We start from the raw sequence: 8,762 nt of genomic DNA, 5'->3' as shown, positions 1-8,762 counted from the left end.
ATATATATATGGCCTAATGTCAAAACATAACATTGGGAGACCTTTGGAGACTGCCTGAGAGTGCCTGACTTGGGCCTCTGTTTGGTGAGTTTCCCAAATCATGCTGTGCCCATCGCCCCACTTTGGGATCAGCTGACATCCCTCCACTGCTCCAGGGCTTAGGCTTCCCTGCTGACTAGTAGGGACCAAACTTCCATCTCCCATCTGCTCTCCTTGGACCTTGGCTCTATCCACCTGAGTCTGAAGCCAGGGCTGCTTTGCCCTCCTTAAGAGATACTCAGTAACCTGACTGAAACCATCTTGTCCCTCCAATATAAAATCAAAAGAGAGAATCTGAAGCCTAGACCAAACAATCAGAGACCAACTAAGGAACATCAATAACACAAATGGAATCAGACTTCAACTCATCATAGGAAGGCTTGAATTTCATAGCAGAGTCATGAGCAACAAAATGAAACCACACACCAAAACCACAACACACACATGCAAAATATGAAAAACAAAAATGATATGTTCCCACCAAACAGCATCAGTCCTACAGAAGAGTTCTGCAATGTGAACCCTCTAGAGATAACTCAGGACACAGAATTTAAAAGAGCAATCATAAACATGACCAAAGAATTCAATGAATTTAAAGAGTACACAAACAACTAAAAGAAGATAGAGATAAACTTCTGATTGAATTTACAAAAGAGACAGAAATATTAAAGAAAACTCAGGCTGAAATGAAAAAGGAAGAGAGAAACTCAATAAGCCAATTTGAAACCACAAGAGAAAGCCCCAACAGAATGAATGTAATGGAAAACAGAGTATCAAGATTAGACGATAAAGCTGAAGAATTGGACCACTCAAGCAAAGAATATGAAAAATTAAAAAAAAACCCCACAGGAATGGAATATGCAGGAAATGTGGGATACCATGACAAGGCCAAATTTACATATCATAGGCATAGAGGAAAAAGAATCTCAGGTAAATGATATTGACTAGATCTTCAATGGGATTGTAGAAGAAAATTTCCCAAAATTAAGAAAAAATATACCCATAGAAATACAAGAAGCACATAGAACACCAAATAGACAGGACCAGAAAAGACACTCTCCATGGGATATCATAGTAAAAACACTAAAGAGAGAACACTGAAAGCGTCAAGAGAAAAACAACAAGTCACATATAAAGGAAAACACATCAGAATTACAACTGACTTTTCATTGTAAACTATGAAAGCCAGAAGAGCCTGGACCAAAGTATTCCCAGTTCTAAATGAACATACATGTTGGCCCAGAATACTTTACCCAGAAAAACTGTATATTATAGTTGATAGGGAAAGAAAAATCTTCCATGACATGAATAGGCTGAAAGAACTCATGGCCACCAAACCAGCCCTTCAGTGACTACTAGAGGCAATACAAAAAATTGAAGGAATGACTATACCCAAGGGTCAGCAGAAAGAACCTAAATGAAGGTATAAATGTGTAAACAAAGAGTTAGACCAAGAATGCAAACAGAAATTAAAATGATGGCAACCAATATACAGCTTTTCAATAATAACTTTAAATATAAATGACCTGAACGCCTCAGTCAAAAGACACAGGCTATTTGAATGGATTAAGAAACAAAATCCATCATTTTTTTTTTCTTTTGAGACAGAGTCTCCTTGTAGCCCCAGCTGGCCTGGAACTCACTATGTAGACCAGGCTGGCCTTGAACTCACAGATATCTGCCTGCCTATACGTCCTGAGTGCTGGGATTAAAGGCATGTGCCACCACACCCAGTCCCAAATCCATTGTTTTGTTGTCTGCAAGAAACTCGTTTCATCTTCAAAGATAGGCACTACCTTAAAGTGAAAGAGTATTTCTTAGAAAAAATATTTTAAGAAAAAGGCACTAAGAAACAAGGGTTGCAATTCTAATATCTGACAAAATAGACTTCAAACTAAAACTAATCAGAGGAGATGAAGAGGGTCACTTCATTCTGATCAAAGGAACAGTTGACCAAGAAGATATTACAATCATGAACATATATGCACCAAACTCTGGTGCACTCACTTTCATAAAACAGTACCACAGGACTTTAAGACACAGATTAACCCCAACTCAGTAATAGTAGGTGGCTTCAATACCCCTCTGTCTCCAGTAGACAGGTCAACTGGATGAAGAATAGAGAGACATCTGAATTAAATGATACCATACAACAAATGGACCTAAGAGACATCTACTAAATATTCCACCCAAGCATCCAAGAATACACTTTCTATTCAGCACCCCATGGAACTTTCTCTAAAATTGACCACATACTGGGGCACAAAGCAAATCTCAACAAATACAAAAAATTAAAACAATTCCACGCATTCTATCGGACCACAGCACAATAAAGCTTAAAATCAACACCAACAGAAGCTCTAGTAATGACACAAACTCATGGAGATTAAACAACACACTCCTGAATGATGAATGTGTTAAAGAAGAAATTAAGAAAGATAGGAAGATGCCAAATTATTATTTGTAGCTGACATGATATTATACACAAGAGATCCTAAAAATTCCACCAGAAAACTGCTAGAAATGATTAATAATTTCAGTAAAGTGGTAGGTTACAAAATCAACTTACAAAAATCAGTAGTCTTTCTATATACTAATAACAAGCAATGGGAAAAAGCATTCAAGGAAACCCTCCTATTCACAATAGCCTCAAAAAATATCTAGAAAAAACCCTAACTAAAGACATTAAAGATCTCCACAATGAAAATTTTAAATCTTTAAATAAATAGATAGAGGAAGACACCAGGAGATGGAAGGACCTACTGTGCTCATGGATTGATAGAATTAATATTGTGAAAATGACCATCATACCAAAATTAATCTATAGATTCAGTGCAGTACTGGTCAAATTCCCCATAACATTCTTCACAGAGCTAGAAAGAACATCCTAAACTTCATATGGAATCACAAAAGACCTTGGATAGCCAAAGCAATCTTGGGCAAAGAGCAATGCTTGGGGGCATCACCATACTAGATCTCAAGCTATATTGCAGAACTATAGTCAGAAAAACAGCATGGTACTGGCACAAAAACAGATATGTAGATTAAATAGAAGACCCAAATATGAATATATGCAATTTCAGACACCTGATATTTGACAAAGGTGACAAGAAAATATAATGGAGGGAAGACAGCATCTTCAACAAATGGTGCTGGCAAAACTGGATTTCCACTTGTAGAAGAACAAATTGGACGCTTTCACCCTGCATCCAAAGTCAACCCTCCAGGAGGCCTCAAAGTAAAACCTAAAACTCTGAAACTGCTAGAAGAAAACATATGCAGTACTATACAAAATAAATGTGTAGGAAAGACCTTTCTAAATTGGACGTCAATTGCCCAGGCATTTAGGTCAACAATCAGTAAGTGGGATTTCATTAAAGTAAAAAGCTTCTGTACAGCAAAAGAAATAATTAGGGAAGTGAAGAGGAAGCCTACAGAAATCTTCACCAGCTACACATCTGATAGAGGATTAATATCTAGAATATACAAAGAACTGAAAAAAGAAACAAACGGCCAAAACCCAATAAAAAGATGGTGAAGGACTTGAACAGATTGTTCTCAAACGCAGAAATAAAAATGGCTAAGAAACACCTTGAAAAGTGCTCAACATCCTTAGCAATTAGAGAAAGATAGATCAAAACCACTTTAAGATTCCATCTTACCCCAGTCAGACTGGCTGAGATCAAGAAAACAAATATACCAAATGCTGGCAAGGATGTAGAGAAAGGGGAACACTCATTCACTGCTGGTTACCATATGATCAAGTTATACCACTCCTTGGCATATACCCAAAGCACTCATCCTACTGCAGAGATACCTGTACATCCTTGTTTTTTTGGTGCTCTTTTTACAATATTTAAGGAATGGAAACGATCTAAATGTCCCTCAGCTGAGGAATTGTTAATGAAATGTGGTACAGCTACACAATGGTGCACAACTCAGTGGTAAAGAAAGACAAAATCATGAAATTTGCAGGTAAATGGATGGAACTAGAAAGTGTTATACTAAGTGATGTAATCCAGACTCAGAAAAGCAAACTACATATGTTCTGCCTTATTCATATTTGTGAGTATATATCATGATATAACTTCAGGAGCAGGAAAATAGAAAGAAACCAGGGAGGTAAACGGAAGAAGGAGCATGAAAGAGAAGAACAAAAGGAGGCTGGTGTTGCTAAGGGGGAAATGGGTAAAATGGGGATATTTAAATGTGAGGAGGAAAAGGAGAGTTATATAAGGAACTGTGAGGATAAAGGGGAAGAAGGAGATCAACGGGGGGGGGCATACGAGACAGGTATTATCAAGGGTGAAATGGAGAAAATGGGGGTACTGCAACTGGGGAAGGATGAGGGAGGGTTAGACAGAGAGAGAGAGGGAGAGAGAGAGAGAGAGAGAGAGAGAGAATAAATAATGCCTAGCTGGTGTAAAAAAACAGAGGGTCAAAAACCTGCTGAAACATTACATATACAGTGTCTCTCCATGAGTCCAGTTGTATAACTGAAGGCTATATAACAAGAAACAGTGCCAGACAGGAGACCCCTCCCTTCAAGTTGTTGGCCAGGGTAGTTTAAGAGACTCCCCAAATTACACAGGCTGCTATTGTCACAGCCCTTTATTGCCTTCCAGAACTTGAAGGTAAGATCCTATTTCTGAAGACAGGACATAATTTGGACACAGGGATTGGAACAATGGAGCTGGAACTGACCTGGAAATCTCCTTCCTGAAGTTTAGCTCTCATAGTTTTGGAAGACACTAATGCAAATTGCTAAGGGAGAACATCAATCGATGGTCCAAACTCAGATTTAAGGCTTAATAACCACAATAATGACCGACACAGCAAACTATATTGGGGGTAATCCACAGCTACCTAATTCTACTTAAAGCCCACTCAATGGGAAGGAACTCATGTGTGGTACTGTAAACATAGCCAAATACACATGGCTGGAAAGGTAGAGCTCTTCGAGAGAACCCAAAGGCTGTCATATCTCTTGACAAATGTAATTTCTTACCATGTGCTAAATATGGATGTTTGTATTTACAGACGAGTATGCCAGTTGTCACTCATCAAAGAAGCTTCTTTTGCAACAGACAGAAAATATTGCAGTTACACAACTGGTCACTCACAGAAATTAAGTGTCTGTCAAATGCCTAACCCTAAGTGACACATCTATAGTGAAATCTCTACAGCTAAGGCTTATGGGACATAGTGAAACAAGGGATAGAGAGAATTCTAATGCATCTCTCAACTCTCATCAATGAAGCTTCCCTCATGCAACAGAGGGTGATGAACACAAAAGGTCACAAATGGCCAAAGTGTAAAGAATAAGAGTCTGAAGAGAATGGGTCCTTGGACAGGACTCCTTTATTAAACTTCACCCACCCAGGGCTCAGGGACCATTGTGGAATTGGGGGTAGAAAGAGTCTAAGAGCCGGGGGAAATGATGCATGGTCATATGGAAATAGAATCTGAGAAGCCCCTGGGACCTTGCTCATATGAACCTATAGCAATGGTGACAGTGTGTACAAGATCCCTGCAAACTCAAGCAGACAAAAACCCAGCATGGAACTGTGGAAATGGTCAGCAGACCACAAGATTAACTGAAGAACTATTGGCCGTTGATTACTGTGGGCTGAGGGAGAGCTGATCTTCTTTAAGGGAGTGACTCTAGATAGGTTGACTAGATTCCAGTGGATGAACTTGCACTGAGGGATGTCTGGGGCTACTAACTTGGCTCAATAGGCCTTAACACAAATGACAGAATTCATGAAATCCAGTGGAGGAACTATAGGAGGGTGCCAACGGGGAAGGGGGTATAAAAATGATTAAGGTGTGGTGTACGAAATACATAAAAATTCAATAAAAATATACAACCCCCCCCACGAAAGGGAGTTCTCACCTAAAGGTCCCAGTCAGACTCTAGAAGGTGCATAACTAACATGCTACAAACTATAACATCTTGCAGTAATGCTTTGAGGCTACCGACATGGCTTTGATACCCATGTCTCAGAATTCAATCTGAGCCCATTTTATACAGAAACAGAAAAGAATGGGCCGCTCAAAGAGGATGTAGACTGACTGAATTCCTTTAATGAATCGAATCCTGCTATAAGTGTGTTATTCCAGAAACAAAAACAGACCCCTGTTTGTGTTTCCACAGTGTCAGAATTCATTTTCCCCCCTCCTGGAAATCCCTCGCATACTACTCAGTGGGTGAGTCTTAGTTGATTCCAGATCAGATCAAATTGGCAATCAATGTTAACCATCACACCTGCCTATACTAGAATGTCTGCTTTTTTTTTTGTTTCATTTTTTTGAGATAGGGTTTCAAGTAACCCATTCCTCAAAGGACTTCAGTGAGCAAATGGGTCATTGCAACAGAATTGCAACTATAATTTTTTTTTTCACACAACTTAATCCATTTGATGCTATAGATAGTTCAGGGGGCTGGAGAGATTGCTCAGCAGCTAAGAGCATTGGCTTTTCTTGCAGAGGACCCAGGTTTTGTTCCCAGCACCCACATGGTGGCTAACAATCTTGGAAACTCCAGTTCCAAGGGCTCCAACACCCTCTCCGGCCTCCAAGGCCATTGCATTGACATAAAGTTTTAACAATGAAAATGCAGTGTCAACAAAACACAGCAAGTGAATTCTCAGAGAGAATCACACCCTCGAGAGGGCATGATGTCCATTCAGGGCGGTTAGGAGAAGTTTCTTGGCTTTATTCCATGGGCTGTTTGTGTGAGGCTGTTTTTGAGTAGATAGGATGTGGGCGATTCTCTATCATGTTAGGCAGTAACTGTATGACATCCTTTGATCTTCCTGAGACTGGACATTCCAGGAGAGACACCAGAGTTCATTAGGAGTTAGGCTCTAATTGTATAAAGCATCTCAAGTCACCGAGTCAGACTCCAAGGTGGGGGTCCAGTTGATGGTTAGAGAGTGGGGTTTTAGCTTTTTTAGACATTCATTTTGGCCTTTTTGTCTGTACATTTCCCCCATGACAGATCAGCAAGGTCAAATCACTGAAAAGGAGCAAGAATCTACTTTTGTTTGAGCTGCTTTAGAGCTGAGAATGTGTGTAGTGATGGTGGGTTGTCTATCTGTCAGAGACTCAAAGGAATGTAAGGAAGGCATAAAGGAGTGAGCCACTATTGCAGGAGGTTCAAGGCTGGCCTGAGACATCACTTGGAGGTCAAGCAGTCATCAGTGGTGGGAGAAAGATATTAGCTATTGATACCATTGAGTCAACAGTGTCTGGATCTTAATGGCTTGGAATCTGGAAGATACTAATCATACCAGAAGGTCAAGTAAGCAGAGCCCCATGTCACAGAACAAAATGAAAACAAGAAAGGAATTTTGCCCTTGGGAGGTAGAGGCAAGCGGAGCTCTGTGAGTTTGAGGCCAGCCTGGTCTACATAGTGAGTTCCAGGCCAGCTGGGGCTACAGGGAGACCCTGTCTCAAAATAAAATAAAATAAATAAAAATAATTTTTAAAATTTAAAGAATTAGAGTAAGAAGGAAGTTGTGAACTGAGCAAAGAATAAGTCATGTTGCTAAAGGTGATGCCATAGAGGGATTCCAGGAAGACCGGTAAGTGGTACTACCATACTGATGTGAGGATGAGAATCCTGTGCCCAGGACAGGAGTTCAATGTTGTTGGGGTCAGGGATAAAGAGAGGGGTTATAATGCGAGGTAACTGATGGCCTCACACCATGGCTACTCGTGGAGACCTGGCAGTGTTTGAGGATGGGATACACCATAGGAGGAAACAGATTTCAAAGAGACAATAATAGACTGTTTTAGCTTTGGGTGGTAAAACTTTCTTAAGATGAACCCACAGTGACAAACCTTATAACTTGACTGCAGTTGGGGATAGGAAGAGGGTTTGATAGTCTGGTCCAGACAACTGGGAGTGGCCTTTTATCTTGTTGGCAGGATTTTAAAATAGACTTACTCTCCCAGATTAATATGAACTGATGGTCCCCAAAAGGTGGAGTTTGGCTTGGGGCTGCCCTTATCTTGGTACTCAGTGACAGCCTTGATCATCTGTCCCAGTGATGTAGCATACTGAGATAGGTAAAGAGTCTGCATCTAGTAAGATGTCTGTCTGGAGGAATAGCCCACTGTGAGTCTTCAGAGGGAATGAAGTAGATTGTAGACTTAGGAGTAATGTGGGATCATAAAAGAGTCTTAATTAAAATTTGGAGGGCTTTAAGGGAATCAGTTGTGGGGCTGGTGAGATGGCTTAGCAGTTAAAGGCACCTGCCACCAACCTGAGATCTGAATTCAGTTCTCAGGATCCATATGGTGGAGGCAGAGAACCAGCTCACACAGCTTTGTCTTCTAATCTCCACAAACACTGTGGCACAAGCACCACTGCCCCATCACATACACACAAAATAAATAAAATTTAAAAAATTAAGTCAGTCGTGTTGGCACAAGCCATCATCATTTCCAGCACTCGGGACACAGAGACAGGTGGATCTCTGTGAGTTCAAAGCCAGCCCGGTCTACACAGTGAGTCTAGGCCAGCTAGGTCTACACAGTGAGACCTTGTTTCAAAACAAAAACAAAAAATTGGCTTTTAAATTTCAAGGTGAGCTGGGCTATGTAGTGAATTCCTGCCCCCCCTCCCCAGAAAAAAGGAAAGAAATAATCAAAAAGTTTCATCAGTTCACCAATTCAACCAGGTCAGGGTGAGAATCCTGGTCGCAACTGGTAGA

The sequence above is a fragment of the Nannospalax galili genome, unplaced genomic scaffold (genome assembly GCF_000622305.1).
Source record: "Nannospalax galili isolate Female #2095 unplaced genomic scaffold, S.galili_v1.0 scaffold395, whole genome shotgun sequence".
Taxonomy (NCBI): Eukaryota; Metazoa; Chordata; class Mammalia; order Rodentia; family Spalacidae; genus Nannospalax; species Nannospalax galili.
Note: the sequence above shows the minus strand (reverse complement) of the source record.